The following is a 23,626-nucleotide window of genomic DNA, read 5'->3' on the forward strand; positions in this document are numbered from 1 at the left end:
ATGTTTGTAGAAAAATTCCTCATTTCAGTAGGATGACAAGTCATTGTCACGTTAGCAGCAACCTATGTAACCCAAACAGATGTATCCTCATTGGAACCAGGAAAATCTTTATAAACTGAGTTCTCAGAAGAAAACTTTCACATGCTAATTTTTCCCTCCAAAATAAGAGAAACATATGCTTCTTGGGAGATACAGTAAATGAATGGGACTGAAAACACATTTGAAACTTATTTTAAAAAATAGGTGTCCCCTAATGAATATTATGGCTTCCCTGGTGGCTCAGAGGTTAAAGCGTCTGCCTCCGATGCGGGAGACCCGGGTTCGATTCCTGGGTTGGGAAGATCCCCTGGAGAAGGAAATGGCAACCCACTCCAGTATTCTTGCCTGGAGAATCCCATGGACGGAGAAGCCTGGTAGGCTACAGTCCATGGGGTCGCAAAGAGTTGGACACGACTGAGCAACTTCACTTCAATGAATATTATGATTTTTTACTTTGCATTTTATCCATCAGTTCATTTCAGTTTAGTCGCTCAGTCATGTCCAACTCTTTGTGACCCCATGAATCGCAGCACGCCAGGCCTCCCTGTCCATCACCAACTCCCGGAGTCTACCCAAACCCATGTCCATCGAGTCAGTGATGCCATCCAACCATCTCATCCTCTGTCGTCCCCTTCTCCTCCTGTCCCCAATCCTACCCAGCATTAGGGTCTTTTCCAATGAGACAACTCTTCGCATGAGGTGGCCAAAGTACTGGAGTTTCAGCTTCAACATCAGTCCTTCCAATGAACACCCAGGATTGATCTCTTTTAGGATGGATTGATTGGATCTCCTTGCAGTCCAGGGGACTCTCAAGAGTCTTCTCCAACACCACAGTTCAAAAGCATCAATTCTGCAGCATTCAGCTTTCTTCACCGTCCAACTCTCACATCCATACATGACCACTGGAAAAACCATAGCCTTGACCAGATGGACTTTTGTTGGCAAAGTAATGTCTTTGCTTTTAAATATGCTATCTAGGTTGGCCATAACCTTCTCTTCTAATCACAAAAATGGTAAATGAATGAATGCAGAGATTCTTATCATGAAGTTATATTTTCCAGGAAATTTCTTATGTAACATGACATATTGCCTTATAATCATACCCTGATAGTACTTCAGCATCTTAATAAACAGTTCTGAAAATACAATACACAGTGAAAGAGAAAGCCAATGCCTCTCTTCCTGCATCAGTTATGCCTCATCTTCTTTCTCTTTTAATTTTGGAAATGTCTACCTTTTTCCACTATTCCTCATCCTTCCCTAAGCAACATGCCTGTATCTTTTCATTGAATTCATTCCTAATTTCTTTATAGAAACTGGACATGATGTCTATGCTTTCCCTCAACCATCTATTAATCTTTGAGATTTGTTCTTGTCATTGGTTATAAATATACCAGGATAGATGCATCAATTTTCAAGCAAAAAAATATTTTGTTCTTTAAAACAACTATGTTCTTTTTTGCTTGTTTTCAGAAAGGAAAACCTTCCTGTTGTTATTCTAGCATTTCTTTTCCTAAAGTCATGGGTAAGTTCAATACTGACATAATCCCAAACTGAGTAATAGCTAAACATCTTTTCTAACCAGAACAGACATCTAGATGCTGAGAGTCCCAAACAAGATAAACACAAAAAGGTCCACACAAATATACATTATAATTAAAATGACAAAAATTAAAGATAAAGAAAAAATATCTTAAAAGCAGCAAAAAAAAAAAAAGAGCAAGCAATCGGGTTCGAGGAAACTCTCATATGACAGTGAGTTGACTTTTCAGAATAAACTTTACAGGCCAAAAAGGGAGTGGCACAAGGTTTTCAAAGTGATGAAAAGTAAAAAAAAAAAAAAAAACTACAACCAGGAATACTCTACCAGCAAGGTTATTATTTAGATTTTAAGAGTAGATAAAGAGTCTTCCAGGCAAGCCAAACTAAAAGAATTCAGCACCACTAAACTGGCTTTACAAGAAATATTAAAGGGACTTCTCTAAGTAGAAAAGACCACAACAAGAACCATAAACATTAAGAAAAGAAAAATCTAATTAGTAAAGGCAAGCATACAGTAAAGGTAGTAGATAAACCAATTATAAAGCTAGTAGGACGGTTAAAAGACAAAAGTAGTAAAATAATCTATATCCATGATAAGTCATTAAGGGATACGTAAAACAAAACGGTATAAAATATGATGTCAAAAACATGAAATAGGGTCTGGGAGAGTAAAAATACATGATTGTTAGAATGCATTTGAACTCGAGATAATCAGCTTAAAATAATCATGAATATATGGGCTGTTTTATATAAACCTCATGGTAACTACAAACCAAAAACCTATAACAGATACACACAAAAGAAGAGAAAGGAATCCAAGCATAACACTAATGATGTCATCAAATCATAAGGGAAGAGAATAAAAGAAGAAAGGAACAAAAATTAAGTATTAAAAAACCCAGTAAACAACAAAAAGGCAATGAGTACCTAGTACATACCTATCTATAAATAAATGTAAAGAAACTAAACTAACTCAAAAGATATGGAGTGGCTGAATGGACACACATAAAAATACCCCATATATATGCTACCTATAAGAGACTCACTTCAATCTAAAGACACATATAGATTGAAAGGGGTCAAGATATGGAAAGCAACCAAGCTGTCCATCAATAGATGAATGGATAAGGAAGATGAGGTATGTGTATGTGTATATATATACATATATACATACATACATATATATATATATATATATATATATATATGCACAGTGGAATATTACTCAGTCATAATGTGAAATCTTGCCATGTGCAACGACATGGATAGATTTATTCTAGGTGAAATAAGTCAGGCAAAGACAAATACAACTTATATGTAGAATCTAAAACACAACACAAACTGAAAATAGACTCACAGATACAGAGAACAATGGGTGCTTGCCAGAAGGGGGTGTGAGGGGATGGGCAAAATAGGTGAGGGGCATTATTAAGAGGTAAAAACCTCTGCTTATATAAAAATAAGCCACTGGGATATTAAATACAGCATAAGGAATATGGTCAATAATACTGTAATAACTTTGTATGCGGACAGATGGTTAACAGACATAAAATGTATACAAATGTCAAATCATTATGTAGGACACTCAAAACTAGCATAAGATGGCATGTAAACTATGTGCTAGGTTGCTTCAGTCATGTCCAACTCTGGGATCCCATGGACTGTAGCCTTCCAGGCTCCTCTGCCCATGAAATTCTCCAGGCAAGAATACTGGAGTGGGTTGCCATTTCCTTCTTCAGAGGATCTTCCTAACCCAGGGATAGAACCAGAGTCTTCTGTATTGCAAGCAGATTCTTTACCATCTGAGCTACAGGGAAGTTCCCTATGTAAACTATATTTCAATTTAAAAAAAGAATGATTGGATTGATTTTTACTTAATTACTACACAGGAAAGTTGAGCTCTTATTATTGTTACTTTTATTACTTAAACCAAGAGTTGAGTAACTAAGATCTATGAACCAAACCTAGAAACCAAACCTTCCTGTTTCTGTTCATTCCAGAAACTAACAATAGCTTCTGCACTTTTAAATAGTTTTTAAAAATCAAAAGAAGAATAACAACTTTACTACAGATCTATAGTAATCAACACAGTGTGGTTCTATCACAAAAGATCAATGACACAGAATAGAGAACCCAGAAATAAACCCATGTATCTATGGTTAGTTAATCAATGACACAGGAGATAATATATAAAGGAGAAGTGAAAGTCTCTTTAATAAGTGGTGCTGGGAAAATAGGATGGGTACATGTAAAATAATGAAATTAAGACATTTTTTTCAATACCACATACAAAAATAAAATCAAAAGTTATTAAAAGACCCAAATGTAGAACTGGAAACCTTAAAACTAGAACAGAACAGAGGCAAAACAATCTCTGACACAAATCATGGCAATATTTTTTTGGATCTGTCTCTTAAGGCAAAGGAAACAAAAGCAAATATAAACAAACGGGGCTTAATTAAAAGCTTTGAAAAGCAAAGGAAACCATTGACAAAATGTAAACACATTCTACTGAATGGGAGAAAATATTTACAAATGGTATAACCAATAAGGAGTTAATATCCAATAGATAAAAACAACTCATACAGCTCAATACCAAAAAAACACAAATAACCCAATTCAAAAGTGGGCAGAAGACCTGAATAGATATTTTTCCACAGAAGATATACAGATGACTGACAGGCACGTGATAAATTGCTCAACATTGTTAATCACCAGAGAAATGTGAATCAGAACCACAATGAGATATCACTGAGCCATTTGCAATGACAAGGATAGACTTAGTGAATTTGGACTTACTGAACTTAGTGAATAACATGGCCTTATTCTTAGTGAAATAAGTCAGACAGAGAAAGACTGACACTATGTTTTTACTTAGGTGTAGAATCTAAAAAATAAAACAAATAAATGAAAATTGCAAAACCGAAACAGACTCATAGATGTAGAGATCAAACTAGTGATTGCCAGGTGGGAGAAAGAAGGGCAGAGGAGAAAATAGGGGTAGAGGTTTAAGAGACAGAAACTACTATGTATAAAATTAATAAGCTACAGAGATATATTGTCCAGCATAGGAATATAGCCAATATTTTATAACTTTGAATGAAGTATAAGCTATAAAAATATTAAATCACTATGCTATAGACCTGAAACATATAATTTTGAAATCCACTGTAGTTCAATAAAAAAGAATATTTTGTGACACAAGAAAACTGTGTGAAATGGAAATATTAGTGTTTGTAAATAAAGCTTTATTGGAACACAGCTGTGCCCGTTCATCTGCTGTCAGCTATGATTTTTTTTACAGCAAGTTAAGAGTTAGAATAGAGACCATAAAGACCAAAAGGCTGAGAATATTTAATAACTAGCTTTTTACAGAGAAAGTTTGCCAACACCTGATATAAACTACATAACTTCACTACTTAAAAATGATAAGAGAGGTTATGAGTTATGTAGAACTCAAAAGATTTTTGTTTAGAAATCAGGAGGAAAAAAAGGAAAACATACACAATAAACATTATCTCTATAGAAAAGATGAAAGCTAAAATTATAAAAAGGACCAAGGATTCAGAATCAAAAAATCAAGAGTGAACCAATCCCTCTACACACTGATAGCTTTGCCCAAGTCATTTTATCTTTCTTTCACTCATCCAATTAAAACTTTACTGAGTGCCTACTCTATGCCTGGCATAGTGAAGACATGGAGAATGAAAAAAGTGAAAGTGTTAGTTGCTCAATCATGTCTGACTCCTTGCAACTCCATGAACCGTAGCCAACCAGGCTCTCCTGTCCATGGAATTCTCCAGGCAAGAATACTGAAGTGGGCTGCCATGCCCTTCTCCATGGGATTTTCCCAATCCAGGAATTGAACCCAGATCTCCTGTAATGCAGGCAGATTCTTTAGTCTGAGCCACCAGGGAAGCCCAGAGAATACTATAGTGAAAAAAAAATACATACCTGGTCCTCATAAAATCTAAGGTTTGTTGTGAGATACAGCAAAGGGCTATAAGGCACTCTGTGAAATTTAAAGCAGTATATGTAATTATTCATATATTTTGAAGCTACTGGTATAGAGGATTTTTGTCTTAGATCTTAACCAGATCTTGCAAACTTAGAAGACTTAGAATCCTTCTGCTGATTTTTACTAAGTGAGAACTCTTGATTCTGCTCTTATCTTAATGTCATCTCAGCTGTGCATTTCCCATTTTTAAATAACATGCTGCTTATCTAGCATTTGATTCAACCATATTATTCTATTCACTGGGCACATAGGATGTAATTTAAGAACCTAACCCAGTAACAGTGCTGGTCATAATTGGCTCCTTGTTTATCTTTCGATAGACTAAAGAGTGGATTTTGTTTGAAAGAAAAATTGTCAAGAAAGCACATTTAACTTGGGAAAATAAACAGCTAATGCATGTGGTCTTTTATAGATGGTACATCTCATCATCATGCAATAACTACTGAGCAAACATTTTTAAATAAGAAATATTTAGATTTTATACTAAAGTTTTTGATAAGAGTAATTGGAAAAAACTAAGCCTATATTTTCTGACACAGAAATATTTATAAAGTACAATTACCAAAATATATCTATTTTACATTAATGATTCTTTAATTATTCAACAAGAAATAGCACAATGGTGAAATGTACTTCAAATATTATTATTTTTAATTATTTTGTCTTCTTTATCAAATTAGTCAACATAAAAATATATCAAGTTGATTTTCTGAATGAAATTATTATTCTTTTCAAACATTTCCATATTTTGAAGTGAGTTTGTAATATTCATGTTACCCACAGCTCATCTTTATTTTATTTTGCAAGTACAGAGCAATTGGAAATTATTACTTACAATAAAATTTACATGACTAAATAATTGTTCACTCCTAAAATTTTTATTTTCCCCTTTTAAATGAAAAGGAATAAGCCACTGATGTTTTCAGTGATTTTACAAACTTAGATAAAAAGTAATTTCATTTCTTTCTTCATATTATTTTCCCACTTAACCTCAGTTAAAGGGTAAAAGAATCGTGAAATGCTGTCAGGTTAGAATATTAAGTGCTATACCATTAGGGGAAAAATGGAGGTTATATATTAATAATTAATTCCTATTCAAGACTTGACTAACATCTCACTTCACTCTTTATTAAAACTATAACATGCATGCATGCATGTGTGCATGCTAAGTTGCTTCGGTCATGTCTGTTTCTTTGCCACCCCATGGACTATAGCCTGCCAGCTCCTCTGTCCATGGGATTCTCCAGGCAAGAATACTGGAGTGGGTTGCCCGTGCCCTCCTCCAGGGGATCTTCCCCACTCCAGGGATTGAAACTGAGTCTCTTACATCTTTTGCATTGGCAGGCAGGTTCTTTACCACTAGCGCCACCTGAGAAGTACCATATCACTGACTCTCTTTAAATAATCATCACACAAACACAAACAGATCTGGGAGGAGTTAAATGGCTAGGAATTGAAGAATTCGTTCATATTTTAGTACTAAGTTTTAGGAAAGCAATCGTTTAAACTAACATAAAAGGAAAGGACATCAAGACTTAAATCACACTATTCAGATTCCACCATTTTTAAGAACACCCTTAACTTCTGGTAGAAAAGTAAACTTAGTAAGGCAACAGTTCAGCTTCCATTCCCCTAAATGTCTGAAATGCAAATTACAACAACAGGAAGTTCTGCATACATACAGGAGCAAGTAACTGTGCATATTGCAACAGGATTCAAACAAATTATGATTGCACATCATAGTGTGTTTTATGCTGTGTTGCACCAGATAACATCATTAAAGTGTTTTCATTATAAATTCTTCTTTACGTCCTTTCCCCACCCACTCACTCAGAGCTTTAAATCTTCTATGATAGCTCCTAAACTTTCTTGGGTCATGCTTCTATTTGAGAAGCTGATGAAAAATATAAACTCCTTCCCACAGAAAAGACATAGTGCTTCCCTGGTAGCTCAGGCAGTAAAGAATCTGCCCACAAAGCAGGACACCCAGGTTCAGTCCTGAGGTCGGGAAGATCCCTTGGAGAAGAGAATGGCTTCCCACTCCAATATTCTTGCCTGGAGAATCCCATGGACAGAGGAGCTTGGTGGGGTATGGTTTACGGGGTTCCAAAGAGTCAGACGCAACTGGGTGACTTCCATTATATGTATATTTCCACTCCTAAAATGCGCAATACATTTCAGCACATTCATGGATCTCACCAATGCTACTGGCTCCACTAGATTACATACACCTGAACGAATTCCATTCTTTGGCTTCATTTTAAATATATCATTAAGGTCTAAAGAGAAGGCAAGTAAATGCTTCTGCTCATATTCTGCTTTGTCTCCTTTTTCAGTAACTGAACCATTGGAACAGAACAGCAGGGTGGAGTCCGTACCTGATAACAGGAAAGAAAATGAAGAAAGCTGTCATTCTGGAATTTTTCCATGACCTGGGGGAACTAGTGTAGAACCCATGAATTGGCTTTTGGCCAATTTGTATCCAAACTGAACCTCAAGCTCAGGCATTCTTTTTCAGGAGATAAAATAATGCTGCATAATTTCTGTAGTATCCCACCCTAATGATTTTCAGATTTGATTTCCTAGGAGCAAAAGTTAATGAGATATTTCTCTCTTTAAGACTGGAGTAACACAGAATCCCAAACAGTAAAGAATCTACCTGCAATGTAGGAGACCTGGGTTTGATCCCTGGGTTGGGAAGATCCCCTGGAGAAGGGAATGATTACCCACTCCAGTATTCTTGCTGGAGAATTCTATGGACAGAGAAGCCTGGTGGGCTTCAGTCCATGGGGTGGCAAAGAGTCGGAAATGACTGAGCAACAAACTTACGTGTAAAGGAGGCAGAGGAATTATACAAAAACAATTCTTGTAGCATTCGAATATCCCACCCACTTCCCTCCGGAATGACTGTTCCCTCCCCAGGCATGTATTGTGACTCACACTTTGACCTTGGACCTACCCCCTACAACAGGGCTTGATGACGTCCTGCTTCTCCTAAAGTGTATCCTTTTGTGATAAACTGATAAGAGAGGATCAGATAGCCATATACGGACTATGTATCTATCTAATTCATTATTAACACTAATACCAGGGATTTACATTTGGCAGGGCAGGGTATTTTGGGTAAGATGAGATTTCTGGCATTTTAAAATCTACCAGGTGAGCGCTTGCTCCTGCCAGCTGTGCCTGGAGTATCTTCGTTCACTGACAGAAGGTGTTACAACTGTTGGTTGGTGATTTCTATGCCAGTGCCAAGAATAAATCTATAAAACATGGAAGAAGTTTGGGGTGCTTTTTCTTTTGAGAAAATAGATAAATGTTGCCTTCCCAAATGTAAAAGAAGTGTTGAGCTCCTACATCTTACTAAATGTTTTTAAGATTTCCTTCATGTGCCTCTCTTTTTTTAACTTTATTTTTTAAATCTTTTTCTAAATTTATTTTTAATTGGAGGATAATGGCTTTACAACTGTTGTGTTTGTTTCTACCATATCACAACATGAATCAGCCATAAGAATACATATATCCCCTCCCTCTTGAGCCTCCCTCCGACCCCCAACCCTTCATCCCAGCCCTCTAGGTCATCACAGAACACCAACCTGAGGTCCTTGTGCTACACGGCAGCTTTCCACTGGCTACCTATTTTACACACGGTAGTATAGAGTATATATAGGTCAATGCTGTTCTTACAGCTTGTACCACCCTCTCCCCCCCGCCCCCACACTATGTGTCTCAGTTTACAGTACATCAGAAGGTATTTCCATTTCATTTGTTGTTTTAATAATACCACTCCAGTCAGTTTCTCTGTTTCCCTTTGCTGACTATCCCATCTCCTCTCTTGTCTTCTTGTTCAACAGCACTTAGTTCTTTCAATATATAATCATTTTTCAGCTCAAGTCACTCTCTGTATCTGTGATGACTACAGGACACTTCCCAAAAGGTGAGGTAATGAAATCTTGCCTCTCCCCTTTCAGAGTTCAGGAAAAACATGACCCAAGTCACACAAAACCCCGGAGATCTCTCTAAAGCTGCCTGCCAGAAGTCATCAGCATCATCGCTGTTGAATTCTTAGTATCTATCATCACATCAAGTGGACAAGAACAATACCACTGCAGCTGCAAAATCAAAACACACCCCTAGTGTTTTTTGTTATTGTTTAAAAATAGTAAAATGGAAAAAAAAAAAAAAAAGACTGTGCACAATATAATTTATCAAAGGAGAAGGGAAGTTTGAGAAGGACCTAGTACTTTGGTTGTGTAAGGGGCCTCCATACAGTTCTTTTCATCTGTTTCAATAAACCTTGAAAAGGATAATTCATAAACTTTATCTTTAGGTTCACACCTACCACGGTCCCCTCACTTTCTGACCACACCCAGTCCTTTCTCCTCCCCTTCAGTGGTCCCTAGTCTTCAAGCTCAGTGTCTAATGGAGCAATGAAACCTAGGTGTTCTTTGAATTATTTCACTTGACTGGGAGAGCATAAGTGCCAATCAGTACACGATTTCTAAGTGCCTCCTGTCTCGTATTCTCTCCCCCCCAAATACAAATTCTCAAGAAAACTAAATGAAAAGGGAATTTAAAACATTTTAAAATAAGAATCTTTATTGAAGCCCAACATTCAGAAAACTAAGATCATGGCATCCAGTCCCATCACTTCATGGCAGATAGATGGGGAAACAGTGGAAACAGTGGCTGACTTTATTTTTCTGAACTCCAAAATCACTGCAGATTGTGATTGCAGCAATGAAATTGAAAGACGCTTACTCCTTGAAAAGAAAGTTATGACCAACCTAGACAGCATATTGAAAAGCAGAGGCATTACTTTGTCAACAATGGTCCATCTAGTCAAGGCTATGGTTTTTCCATTGGTCATGTATGGATGTGAGAGTTGCACTATAAAGAAAGCTGAGTGCTGAAGAATTGATGCTTTTGAACTGTGGTGTTGGAGAAGACTCTTGAGAGTCCCTTGGACTGCAAGGAGATCCAACCAGTCCATCCTAAAGGAGATCAGTCCTGGGTGTTCATTGGAAGGACTGATGTTGAAGCTGAAACTCCAATACTTTGGCCATCTGATGCAAAGAGCTGACTCATTGGAAAAGACCCTGATTCTGGGAAAGATTGAGGGCAGGAGGAGGAGGGGACGACAGAGAATGAGATGACTGGATGGCATCACCAACTCGATGGACATGGGTTTGGGTGGACTCTGGGAGTTGGTGATGGACAGGGAGGCCTGGTGTGCTGTGGTTCATGGGGTTGCAAAGAGTCGGACACGACTGAGTGACTGAACTTAACTGAATGTTCTTTGCAGCCAAAGATGGAGAAGCTCTATACAGTCAGCAAAAACAAGACTAGGAGCTGACTGTAGCTCAGATCATGAACCCCTTATTGCCAAATTCAGACTTAAACTGAAGAAAGTAGGAAAAACCACTAGACCATTCAGGTATGACCTAAATCAAATCCCTTATGATTACACAGTGGAGGTGAAAACTAGATTCAAGGGATTAGATCTGATAGACAGAGTGCCTGAAGAACTATGGATGAAGGTTCATGACATTATTCATTCCAATCCCAAAGAAAGGAAATGCCAAAGAATGTTCAAACTACCACAAAATTGCACTCATCTCACACTCTAGTAAAGTAATGCTCAAAATTCTCCAAGCCAGGCTTCAACAGTACGTGAACCATGAACTTCCAAATGTTAAAGCTGGATTTAGAAAAGGCAAAGGAATCAGAGATCAAATCGTCAACATCCGTTGGATCATTGAAAAAGCAAGAGACTTCCAGAAAAACATCTACTTCTGCTTTATTGACTATGCCAAAGACTTTGACTGTGTGGATCACAACAAACTATGGAAAATTTTGAAAGAGATGGGATTACCACACCACCTGACCTGCCTCTTGAGAAATCTGTGTGCAGGTCAGGAAGCAACATTTAGAACTTGACATTGAACAACAGACTAGCTCCAAATAAGAAAAGGAGTATGTCAAGGCTATATGGTGTCACCCTACTTATTTAACTTACATGCAGAGTGCATCATTAGAAATGCTGGGCTGGATGAAGCACAAGCTGTAATCAAGATTGCCGGGAGAATTATCAATAACCTCAGATATGCAGATGACACCACCCCTATGGCAGAAGGTGAAGAACTAAAAAGCCTCTTGTTGAAAGTGAAAGAGGAGAGTGAAAACGTTGGCTTAAAATTCAACATTCAGAAAACTAAGATCATGGCATCTGGTCCCATCACTTCATAGAAAATAGATGGAAAGGCAATGTAAACTGTGACAGATTTTGTTTTGGGGGGCTCCAAAATCACTGTAGATGGTGATTGCAGCAATGAAATTAAAAGATGCTTGCTCCTTGGAAGAAAAGTTATGACTAACCTAGATAGCGTATTAAAAAGCAAAGACATTACTTTGCCAACAAAGTTCCATCTAGTCAAAGCTATGGTTTTTCCAGTGGTCATGTATGCATGTGAGAGTTGGACTATAAAGAATGCTGAACATCAAAGAATTGATGCTTTTGAACTGTGGTGTTGGAGAAGACTCTTGAGAGTCCCTTGGATTGCAAGGAGATCAAACCAGTCCATCCTAAAGGAAATCAGTCCTGAATATTTATTGGAAGGACTGATGCTGAAACTGAAACTCCAATCCTTTGGCCACCTGATGTGAAGAACTGACTCATTTGAAAAGACCCTGATGCTGGGAAAGATTGAAGGCGGGAGGAGAAGGGGACGACAGAAGATGAGATGGTTGGATGGCTTCACCGACTCAATGGACATGAGTTTGAGTAAACTCTGGGAGTTTGGATGGACAGGGAGGCCTGGCGTGCTGCAGTCCATGGGGTCGCAAAGAGTCGGACACAACTGAGAGACTGACTGAACTGAATTCAATATACGTAACAAATATTTGGAAAGAAATAAACCACAAGTATGTTTAGCTATTAAAAGTTACAGCCTGAATTCTTGAGAAAAGTTTCTAGGTCAAATTTCTGTCTTGTAAGGAATTAAGTAAAATGGCCCAGAGCCACCAAAAGCATACTTCCTGTGCCCAACAGGGACAGAGAAGCAAAAGGTTATATGATTTTCCCACAAAGAAACATGAAAGAAACTCACTTCATGATTGTGTATTTGCTTCTTTTTGAGAAAATTAATCATTTTATTTCTTTTCTATTACCGCAAAGTAGAAAGTGAATTGTCAGATCAATTTTGACTAGTAGGAATATACCAGCACTCTGGGTTAAGTTAGGCTTCTTATGGTCTCTCCTTGGTTAAAAATATTTTTGAACATGACAAACCAAATTATGGGTGTGTTAAAACTGTGTTATTTAATTATATTCTGTACCTATTTCTACGCTTCAGTTGGGTATTTTTCTTTAAAAAAAAATCATCATTGCGTCATCATCATCGCATTCTGTAAGGGTCCCTTATTCATGTAGAAATATGTATTGAGTTGTGAGGTATCAGATGTTGTATATAAATTTATGATCTCATTCAAGCCTCAAAAATTTGTGATAGGTATTGTCAAACCAGACTTACAAGTGAGGTTACTAAGGTTCAGGGATCTGAAGAACGTTACAGACCATAAGTTCATGCAGTTCACAACATACGGATCCACGATTTGAACATCGGTGAGTCCAAGTCCAAATCTTTTCCTTCTTTAATACACCTGGTGTCCTCCTGTACATACACAGAGAAATTATACAGAAAACATCAACACTCCAGACTGTAATTTGAGTTCTATAATCTTTTGTGATGATATTTTAGCTTTTTCTTGCTTAAAAATAAAAAAGGCCCATATGAATTAAATGGTACTAAGTGCTACTTAATAGTAACATAGCTCAGTGTGTAAAGAATCTGTCTGCAATGCAGGAGACTCAGTTTCAATTCCTGGGTCGGGAAGATCCCCTGGAGAAGGAAATGGCAACCCACTCCAGTATTCTTGCCTGGAGAATCCCACGGACAGAGGAGCCTAGTAGGTTACAATCCATGGGATCAGAAGAGTTGGACATGACTTAGCAACTAAACCATCAACAAGCGGTACTTAGAAAGACCGTGAGTATCCATTATTCTGACTGCTCTAATTTCTCTCTTTGAATCTAAAAGGACTGCTGGGTATCTGTAATACTTGGCCTAAATTACCTTTTCCCCTAACAGAAAAGCTTCGTGATGTTGTGTTCGTTTTTACCGTACAACAAAATGAATCAAACATGCGTGGACAGATATCCCCTCCCTTTTGGACTTCCTTCTCATTCAGGTCACCAGAGTACATTAAGTAGAGTTCTCTGTGGTACACACAATGTTCTGGCTAGTTATCTAATTCCATATTTCTACTGCAACAAATTTATCAGGTGATATTAGTTTCCTCCTTTAACTGATAAGAGGTCAAAATTTCCAGTGCTAGAAAACTTGATAGACTCTCTGTCTCCATCCATTCAGGCTGCTCTGCCAAAATAGTATTCAACTAGGTGGCTTAAAAACAACAAACATTTATTTCCCACAGTCCTGGAGGGTGGGAAGTCCAAGATCATGACACATGCAGATTTGATGTTCAGGGAGAGCACCCTTCCACGTAGACAGATATCTTCTCACTGTGTCTTCACATAGAAGAAAGGGCAAGAGGGCTTTCTGGGAGTTCTTTTATGAGGGCACTAATCCCACCCATGAGAACTTTGTCCTTATGACTTAATTTCCTTCAAATTGTGGTTTCTGCTGCTTTGCTTAGTCACTCAGTCATGTCCGACTCTTTGTGACCACATAGACTGTAGCCTGCCAGGCTCCTCTGTCCAAGGGATTCTCCAGGCAAGGATACTGGAGTAGGTTGCCATGCCCTCCTCCAGGGGGTCTTCCCAACCCAGGGATTGAACCCAGGTCTCCCACATTGCAGGAGGATTCTTTACCATCTGAGCCACCAGGGAAGTCCAAGAATACTGGAGTGGGTAACCTATCCCTTCTCCATGGGATTTTCCCAACCTAGGAATGGAACCGGAGTCTCCTGCATTTCAGGCAGATTCTTTACCATCTGAGCTATCAGGGAAGCCCCATAATGTGGTTAATCATCTCCTAATACCATCACCATGAGGGTTAAAGTTTCAACACATGGATTTCAGGGGAGTGCACAAATATTCAGACCATAGCACTTGCCTTTCAGTAAAGATCTTGCTCAGTTCAGTCAAGAATGACAGTCACCAAGGGGGTCATCAGGTAGTCAGAGAAAGCCACTCTCAGTTTTCTTGCTTCCATATATAGGACAGAGAGAGGTAAAGATTGTGTCAAGGTATCTTGTGGACTTCACAGTATCTATCATATAAGTACTACTGTTAATATTTTTCACATTGCATTAACTCTGACCCATCAGATCTTACAAAATAAATTAATTTACATGTTACCAAATAATTAAAGTGTGCCATAGACTATTTGATGTTTTTACTGTCTAAAAAAGCATGTAGTATTTATGTGATGGAGATTGTGAAATCCACAAGATACTTGGATATAATTTTTTCCGATGACTCCCTTTGGTGTCTGACATTCTGGATTGAATTGTAGAAAAATTCTGCATGTCATTGGCTACTTTTGATGGAGTTTTTCTATATCTAATTTCAAATGATATTCACTGAATGATATTTCAGAACACGTAATATTGGTCGTGGTTCACAGTGGGAGACCAATGATCGATACATCGTGTAATCATTGTGGGCCAGCATAACAAATTACCACAGACTGGGTGGCTTACAACAATAGAAATTTATTTTCTCAGAGTTGGGGAGGTTAAAAGTCTGAGATTGGGGTGCTAGTATGGTTGGGTTCTGGTGTGAGCTCTCTCTTGGCTTGCAGATGGCTACCTTCTCATTGTGTCCTCACGTGGCAGAGAGAGGGGTGGTGCAGGCTCTGGTGTCTCATAAGGCTGTCAATCATATCACGAGGGTCCCACCCTCCTAACCTTATCTAAACTTAATTACCCCCTAAATGTCCCATCTCCAAATATCATCACATTGGGGGTTAGAATTTCAATATATGAATCGGTGGGGGCACTATTAAGTCCACAGCAATTTATTAACAAAAATTATTATTCTTTCTCTTTCTTTTCCTGGTGTGATTTCTGAATTCTAGGTAATAATCCTCCCTTTGAGTTCATTCATATCGACAACAATATTTGCTTTGTACTTTGCTGTTAAACATAAATGTCTTGCTTCCTTACAGCTTTTATCTTTCTATTTACCCTTTTTTTTTTTTTTTGTAAATAGCAGCCTGATTTTCCCTTGGAAAACCCATTTATCCATTTGCGGAGAACGTAACATGGATTGGCCTGATCTTACTTTGGCTCCAGAATTAAATACTCAACCCAGGTATAAAACAGTCAGCATATTCCATTCTTTGCCTCATACTGATTAGAGTTAAGTAGGAACTAAATTCAAGACAATTAAATCACGCCAATTTTTATCAGAAAACCTAAGGAAGACTAGATCTTTGAGGCTGCTGTTGCTAAGAGGATGTGGTCTACAGATGGATTGCTGGTAATGATCTTGTACCCTTGATGGAAGCCAGTGTGTGAGAATGGAACTAGGACAAAGGACTGATGAACTGAACAGGAGAAATCCACTCAGTGATGCATTTATATCCCTGGATACAGCGGTGTTCCAAAGTTTACCACTGGACTTCTCACTTAGAAGAGCCAATTATTTTAGTGTGTGTTCACCTAGCAGCAGTCACCGAGATAAGGATGATAATACAAGTAGTTTGTTTAGGGATTGACCCCAGAAGATATTGGCAAGAGATTGGTTCAGTGAGATAGGGAAGATAAAAAACAACAACAAAATTAAGGGTAGATTATCAAGCAAGCTGCCATTTAGAGCAACAGGAACAAATTCCTGCTAGGGAACTCTGGTATAGGACACGTTTCAGTTATCCTGCCTGAGAGGCAAGGGAGCTGGGGTGTTTATTCTCCAACTCCTGTCACTGACTGATGAATACTCATAGCTATTAATTCTACAGCACTCAGTCACTCAAGGTCAAAAGAGCCTGCAGTTAAAGAGTCATAGATGCTGGAAACCAGTAGTCAGGCAAGTGAGAACGAAGTTTTAAGTACAGCGAGGATGTCTGCCTGAGCTGAACAATCAATTTCTTACCTTCCATAAGTCTGCTTGAATTGGGTTTCTGCCACAAAAACTAAAGAGCTCTAATTAAAACCATACACTAGCTAGATGTAAGTTCACCAAGGTCAAAGATTTTCTCTCTGGTTCTTTCCATAATTCAATTATTTACCTATTAAGTACACAATAAAGCATCCATGGTTGATTTTTAAGAGCACATTTTATCCATTAATTCGAGAAAAATTTTTAAAGAAGCAAGAAGATATCACATAAGCAGAGCTGAGCTATTCTTTACCAGAAATATAAACAATTTTCCTCCTGGGACCTAGAAATTTATGGGAAAGAGCAAAATATTTACTCAAAAAACTAATAATAAGAATTTGTTCATAAAAGCATTTATACAGATTTGTCTTAGGGTTAGTATGAAATCTGTTCAACCTGTTACTACATCTGCAAATGAAACCACAATGATTTCTATAAAAGAGCAATTTATATGCAGAAGGTATAATCAAATTCATTGTTTAAAAGTTAAGAAAAAAAATAGAGAATATCATTTCTCAATTTTTTTATTGTGGTAAAATACACTCAACACAAAATTCGTCATCTTAAACATTTTTAAGTGTATACTTACTTCAGTGGCATTAAGTACATCCAAATTGTTGTCCAACCATCACCATCAGAATACTTACATCTCCCAAAACAGAAACTCTGTACCCATTAAATACGAACTCCCTATTCCTCCCTCCTCCAGGCCCTGGAAACCATAATTCTACTTTCTGTCCCTGATTTTGACTACTATAAGCACTTCATATAAATGAAATTGCACAGTGTTTGTATTTTTCTGATTAGCCTATTTTACTTAGTGTAATATCCTCAAGATTCATTCATGTTTGTAGTATATATCAAATTTTCCTTCCTTTTTAAGTTTGAATAATATTCTATCGTATTTCTCTCTCTTTTGGTCACTATTCCCTGAAATATATTTTTATTATTACACTTTCACTTTTAATCAATTTGTGTCCTTAAATTTAAAGTGAGTCTGGTGGCTCAGATGGTAAAGTGTCTGTCTGCAATGCGGGAGACCTGGGTTCGATCCCTGTGTCAGGAAGATTCCCTGGAGAAGGAAATGGCAACCAACTCCAGTATTCTTGCCTGGAAAATCCCATGGGCATAGGAGCCTGGTAGGAGCCCATGGGGTCGCAAAGAGTCAGACACGACTGAGCGACTTCTCTCTCTTCTCTCTTCTTGTAAACATCATATAGTTGAATCATCATTTTTAAAAAAAAATCCATTCTGCCAATCTCTGCTTTTTAATGGGAGAATTTAATTCACTTACATTTAAAGTTATTATGGATACGAAGTGACTTACTTCTGTCATTTTCCTGTGTTTTCTCTGTGATTTATAGTTCCCCCCCTCATATACTGCATCACTGTCTTCTTTTGTATTGAGCTGATGATATTTTTTATAGCGAAACAGTTTAATTCCCTTCTCATTTCCTCTTGTGTATATTCTACAGTTATTTCCTTTGTGGTTACCATGGGTATTGCAGTTAACATCCTAAAGTTTTAACACTAAAATTTGAATTTATACACTATAACTTCAATGACATAAAAAACTGTTCCATTTAGCTCCATCTCTAACCCTTCAGCTGTTGCTGTCACAAAATTACATCTTTATTTACTGTGTCCAAAAATACAAACTAATTGTTCTTTAATCCATTCATCTGTTAAATTATGTGAAAAACAAAATGTGGAGTTACAAATCAAAATTACAATAACACCAACTTTTATAACTACCAATGTGTTTACTTTAACCACAATCTTTATTTCTTTACACAAGTTCAAGTTTTAGTATAGTACTCTTTCATTTCACCCTGTAGCATTCCCTTGAACATTTCTTGCAGGTAAGGACTAGAGGTAAAAAACTCCTTTGGCTTTTGCGTATCTAGGAAGATCTTGATTTCTCTCTTACTTCTGAAGCAGAGTTTTGCCAGATTTGTGATTCTTGCTGGACAGCTTTTTTTTTTTTTCTTTTTCTCTATAAATATATCAGTCCATTGCCTTTTGGCTTCCAAAGTTTGTGATGATATATCTGCTGATTATCTTATTGAGGATCTCTTACATGTGAAGAGTCATCTCTCTCTTGCTTTTAAGATTCTCTGTCTTTGGCTTTGACAGTTTGGTTATAATGTATTCTGTTGTGGGTCACTTTGAGTTCACTTTGCTTGGAATTTCTCAGATGTTCATATTAATGTATTACATCAAATTTAAAAAACTTTTAGCAATTCAGTTCAGTTCAGTCCAGTTCAGTCTGTCAGTTGTGTCCAACTTTTTACGACCCCATGAACCGCAGCACGCCAGACCTCCCTGTCTATCACCGACTCCCGGAGTCCACCCAAACCCATGTCCATCGAGTCAGCGATGCCATCCAGCCATCCCATCCTCTGTCGTCCCCTTCTCCTCCTGCCCTCAATCTTTCCCAGCATCAAGGTCTTTTCCAATGAGTCAGCTTTTCGCATCAGGTGGCCAAAGTATTGGAGTTTCAGCTTCAACATCAGTCCTTCCAATGAACACCCAGGACTGTTCTCCTTTAAGATGGACTGATTGGATCTCGTTGCAGTCCAAGGGACTCTCAAGAGTCTTCTCCAACACCACAGTTCAAAAGCATTAATTCTTCAGCACTCAGCTTTCTTCACTGTCTAACTCTCACATCCATACACGACTACTGGAAAAACCATAGCCTTGACTAGATGGACTTTTGTTGGCAAAGTAATGTCTCTGCTTTTTAATATCCTGTCTAGGTTGGTCATAACTTTCCTTCCAAGGAATAAATGTCTTTTAATTTCATTGCTGCAATCACCATCTGCAGTGATTTTGGAGCCCAGAAAAATGAAGTCTGACACTGTTTCCATTGTTTCCCCATCTATCTCCCATGGAGTGATGGGACCAGATGCCATGATCTTAGTTTTCTGAATGTTGAGCTTTAAGCCAACTTTTTCACTCTCCTCTTTCACTTTCATCAAGAGGCTCTTAAGTTCTTCTTCACTTTCTGCCATAAAGGTGGTGTCATCTGCATATCTGAGGTTATTGATATTTCTCCCGGCAATCTTGATTCCAGCTTGTGCTTCTTCCAGCCCAGCGTTTCTCATGATGTACCCTGCATATAAGTTAAATAAGCAGGGTGACAATATACAGCCTTGACGTACTCCTTTTCCTATTTGGAACCAGTCTGTTGTTCCATGTCCAGTTCTAACTGTTGCTTCCTGACCTGCATACAGCTTTCTCAGGAGGCAGGTCAGGTGGTCTGGTATTCTCATCTCTTTCAGAATTTTCCACAGTTTATTGTGATCCACACAGTCAAAGGCTTTGGCATAGTCAATAAAGCAGAGATAGATGTTTTTCTGGAACTCTCTTGCTTTTTCGATGATCCATTGGATGTAGGCAATTTGATCTCTGGTTCCTCTGCCTTTTCTAAATCCAGCTTGAACATCTGGACGTTCACGGTTCACATATTGCTGAAGCCTGGCTTGGAGAATTTTGAGCATTACTTTACTAGCATGTGAGATGAATGCAATTGTGCAGTAGTTTGAGCATTCTTGACATTGCCTTTCTTTGGGATTTGAATGAAAACTGACCTTTTCCAGTCCTGTGGCCACTACTGAGTTTTCCATATTTGCTGGCATATTGAGTGCAGCACTTTCACAGCATCATCTTTCAGGATTTGAAATAGCTCAACTGGAATTCCATCACCTCCACTAGTTTTGTTCATAGTGATGCTTCCTAAGACCTACTTGACTTCACATTCCAGGATGTCTGGCTCTAGGTGCAATTATTTTTTTCAAATATTCTCTCTTTTCTTCCTGGGATTCCCAAGATGCATATATTACTCCATTTGTTGATGCCCCTTAGACTCTGCTCACTTTTTTTTTTTATCATTTTCTTTCAATTCTTCAGACTTGATAATTTCTATTGTCCAGTCTTCAGAATTTCTGATTCCTTCTTAGCCAGCTCAAATCTGCCTATGAATTCCTCTAATGGATTTTTTTACTTTCAGTGATTGTACTTTTCAGCCCCAGAATGTCTTTTTGGATTCTTCTTAGGTTTTTCATCTCTTTGTTGATATTCCCCTTTTGTTATACATCATTGTTCTTTACTTTCTCCATGTCTTTCTTTAGTTCTTTGAGCACCTTTTAGACAGTTGTTTATATAGATTTTATCTAGTAAATCTGCCATCAGGTCTTTCTCAAACACAGTTTCTGTTGGCTTATTCTTTCCTTTGCATGAAACATATTTTCTTGTGTCTTTGTATGCTTTGTGATTTTTTGTTGCAAATTAAAACATTTGAATCTAGTAATGTGGTAATTCTGGAAATCAAATTCTCATCCTTCCCTCAAGATCTGTTGTTTGTTGTTTTGTTTTGGTTTCTGTAGGTTTCCTCTGTGCCAAGGATTAGCCTGAGGTATAAATTTAAGGTCTTTCCAGGTCTATTCTGTGCCTATGCCTTTCCCTGGGCATGCGCAATGACTTTCTACTTTCCTCTACGTATGCAGTTGCTTTTGCATATCTTTAACATCAGGACCACAATAGGGGGAAAAGAGAAAAATGAAAGCAGGGAGGGAAGGTGTTGGCCTTTTAAATCCCCTAGAAGTCACTTCAGTCTGAGGGGAAGGGTCTTGTCACATCAGGGAAATAGGCAACAACAATGGCTGCCTGCCTCTGTGACTACACCTCTAAGACAGGAAGCAGCAATCAGTAACCAGGTTACAGATGTTCCATATTTGGAGGATAGAGTCTTATTTCAAATTCGGGCTCCCCAAAGCCATGCAAGCTGCTCCAGGAACACATGTACAGCTGTCTGCCACAGCTGGGAGTAGGGGGATGAGTGACTGCTGCCAAGCTAAGCCTTCAGTAGACTCCAGAGTTCCACAATAGTTACATCAGACATATTCTGCCTGCATTATTATTGTCTGGGTGGGGACATGCATTCCTGATGCTTCCTACTTTATTATCTTCCCAGAATCCTCTTCCCAGAGGATATCTTTTAATTCAAGAGAATAGATGTGTATAATCAGAACTAATAGCAGACATCATGAGTAAAATGTAAGCATAAGATTATATTACTTTAAGCATTAATTCCAAAACATGTCAGCGGTTTTCTCCAATGAGTCAGAAGTGGTTGTGGGTCTGTGCAACTTAGACACAATTGACTAGCTTTGTTTAGGTTCCTTTTTTTTTTCACAGTTGGAGGTCAGCAGTTAACTGAGTTATATAACTTTATTTTTCAACATTATAGTAATACAACAGGAGCTATGTAGTCAAGATTTTAATAAAATAAGCATTTAAGGTAGTTGTGGCCTCTGTAGTACTGTGGGGTTTGTCAAGTGAAATGAGCATGTGCGCTTATCCCCATATTCAGGAAGGGGCTCTAACCTGAGGGAAGACATGCATTGCTTTATGTCATAAAGGACTGTTTAACCCAGAAAAATAGTTGAAAACCATACAGCTGTAACTCCCTTCTGTGTGAGAAGTGAGATTAAGGCAGAAGGCTAATAGAAGAATCTGTGTAATCAGAGACCAGCCCAGGTGCTGAGCATAGCCATCTGTTCTAGAGTTAAGCACAGAGATACTGCCTTCTTTTCTGACTGCTCGCAGAGTATGTTCTCACATCTGGCCCTCATTACAAAGACTGCTTCCAGACAGCCATTAATTTATTTTGTGGCTTCTATTATCATTAATAATTATTATACATCAAGAACACTCAGGTTTGATATGTAAGGATGAGGGGTTCCCAATTTATTATCCATCTGGATTCCCAGCACTTAAAAAAAAAAAAGTTGTTAAAACTGCTTTTCCTGTGGGTCTAATGTGATACATCCAGGCTGGATTACAGACAGCCCTAAAAGGCTTATTAAGTAATATGTTACTATCCCAACTGTAGAATTCAACCCAGTCACTTTACACTATTTTCTTGAGAAAATATGACTAGAGGGCCAAACTTCAGATACTACAGAACCAATTCCCAATGCACAAGGCGTCCTAAGATCCATTTTCTGTGACTTGGTGCGTGAGTCTGAGGAAGTTGGGCGCTTTGGGGAAAGTGAGAATTAGGGTCAAAGTCCTGAGTGAGGCATAAGTTAAATACAAGTTCTTACTTGGATTAAAGAATAAGAGCTAAAGAGATATAGGGGCCCAAGTCATGTAATCTCAGGTAATTTTTTTAATTCTCAGGCCTGTTCCCTATATTCCTCCTTCCTTTTATTCTACAATCTCTACTTCTTGGGACTTGGCAGAAAGCCTTGCTGTTACCCAAAAACATATACACTTTAAGACAAGAAGGAAGAAAGGAAGTACTTCAGGCAAGAGCTAAGTGGAAACTTTTGTGCCACTCACAGTTAAAATGACAGATGGAAGTTGGTATAACGCACTTGAGAAAACTGGCAGTATCTATCAAAGCTAAACATAAACTTTATTATGACTTAGTAATTCCATTTCTAGGTATATACCAAACAGAAACGCATACATGTAGTTACCAAAAGAATGTACTAGAATGTTCGTGAAAGCTCTGCTAAAAATACAGATCAGAAACTTCACGATAGAAGTATCTGGTTCTGGAGGAGCATGTGGGGGTGGGTGTTGGGGGGTAGGGGGTGCTAGTAAAGGTTAAGGGAGGCTAATAAATGTATCTGACAAAAATAATGGTAAGTGAAAGAAGTCAAGCACAAAAGATGACAACCTGTGTATCATTTACATTAAGTGTCAAAGCAACTAAAACTAACAGATGTTATTGGAAGCTGGGATAGTGGTTTAAATGAGAATTGTAATGACTGGCAAGGGACACAAAAGGTGTCCTGATAATGTTGTCTCTTGGTGGGGATATTGGTTACATGAGTGGCTGAATTTGGAAATGTTCTTCTCACTGTATCCTTATTAAATGTGCACTTTTC

General features: G+C 38.0%; 1 non-coding gene across 1 annotated transcript; it reads left to right on the forward strand.

The window, feature by feature from the left end:
* The first annotated feature begins 268 nt into the window (after positions 1-268).
* TRNAR-CCG (transfer RNA arginine (anticodon CCG)) lies at positions 269-340 on the forward strand. The gene has a single exon. It is a non-coding gene; the product is annotated as a tRNA-Arg (tRNA).
* The last annotated feature ends 23,286 nt before the right edge of the window (positions 341-23,626 follow it).

Source organism: Giraffa tippelskirchi, chromosome 6 (genome assembly GCF_054371585.1).
Source record: "Giraffa tippelskirchi isolate mGirTip1 chromosome 6, T2T-mGirTip1v1.2.pri, whole genome shotgun sequence".
In the NCBI taxonomy this organism is placed as follows: domain Eukaryota; kingdom Metazoa; phylum Chordata; class Mammalia; order Artiodactyla; family Giraffidae; genus Giraffa; species Giraffa tippelskirchi.